This window comes from Seriola lalandi, unplaced genomic scaffold (genome assembly GCF_002814215.2).
Source record: "Seriola lalandi dorsalis isolate HSWRI2012SDOR001 ecotype SW California unplaced genomic scaffold, Sedor1 jcf7180002054816, whole genome shotgun sequence".
Lineage (NCBI taxonomy): Eukaryota > Metazoa > Chordata > Actinopteri > Carangiformes > Carangidae > Seriola > Seriola lalandi.
In genome coordinates, this window is record NW_019525369.1 from 1451582 (window position 1) to 1452869 (window position 1288).

Here is a 1288-nt window from a genome sequence, read left to right on the forward strand (position 1 = left end):
GGGGGGTGTTGGGTCTGAATTTTCTATATCAATGTCTGAGACAGTCAATGTGTGAGAGCGCCCTGTGTTTTATTTTGAAAAACTCAACTAAAAATAAAATCTGGTGTTGTTTGTTGTGTGCTTCACAACACAAAGAACCAACCTCAGATTCATTTATAAGTTATAACAAAGAAAAAAAAATGAAGTAATCTTTATGATAAATTTCTACACACATTTACATGTACAGTAGTCTACTTCAGAGAGTGCAAAAAGTGTTGTTACTTTTACTACAATCCTGAGAAGCATCAACTGATTTTGTTTCTGTGTGTGTGTGTGTGTGTGTGTGTGTGTGTGTGTGTGTGTGTGTGTGTGTGTGTGTGTGTGTGTGTGTGTGTGAATGAATAAGTCGTTTTGTTTGTAACAACTGTTACTTTTTAAATTTTTATTTCTCCATTTCTCCATTGATTAACCCTAAGCACAACCCTGGTCTTAACCCAAACCAAAACTGCGTTAAACGACGGAAAGCTTAAAAAGCTGCAGAGGAAACGCCATGCATCCCACGATCACGTTTGCTTTGCCAGACTGAACCACATCCGAGATTAATCTGTTCCCCAATGCATTTCATTCACTTTTCAACCCAATCGGTTAAAAAAAATTACACTTTTTTTTTAGATAGGCCTACAGCGTCATAAAACCCACGTGCCACAATTTGGCAGAATTAACAAAGTGCTATGTCCATTGTATCTTATTAATGACACTTTGTTGATGTGAGAATAAAAATGTTTCCATCCCAACCTTCCGCCTTTAATGCGGCCAGAAGAACACAAGCTACCAAGATGTAGATCCGGTAAAAAAACAACAACAAAAAAACAAAACCAAAACTGTATTTGAATGAAGCCTGACTCTGTGGCTCCACCATAACCATAGAAACCCGAGAACAAAGGTGTTCCTGCAGAGCTGGAAAAACATTCTAGTAGTAGACCAGGACCTTCACACGCACATTCATAGCTGTTCTCAGACTTGAGTTTTGGGTGAGAGTTGGGTTTAGGCATTTAGTTGTCATGGTTGAGGTTATAGGGTTAGGGAATGTGGGCCGATGTGCCAAGGAGTGTCCTCAAAACTGTAGTAACAGCATTATGCGTGTGTGCATGTGTGCGTGCGCGTGTGTTTGTGATGAAGTGATTCCCATCAGTAGGTGAGAGGTGTTTGATATTTGAGACAGCAACAAATTGGAGACCATAGAGAAGACAGACAGACCTGCAGATGTGTTTGTGAGGGTATGTGTGGGGGTTGCTGGTGAGGGGGTGGG

The 1288-nt window shown here is 40.5% G+C and overlaps 1 protein-coding gene across 1 annotated transcript in view; it reads right to left on the bottom strand.

The window, feature by feature from the left end:
* The window catches only part of hoxb3a (homeobox B3a), a 96872-nt gene that overhangs the window by 94473 nt on the left and 1111 nt on the right, over nt 1–1288 (bottom strand). The window lies entirely within an intron of this gene.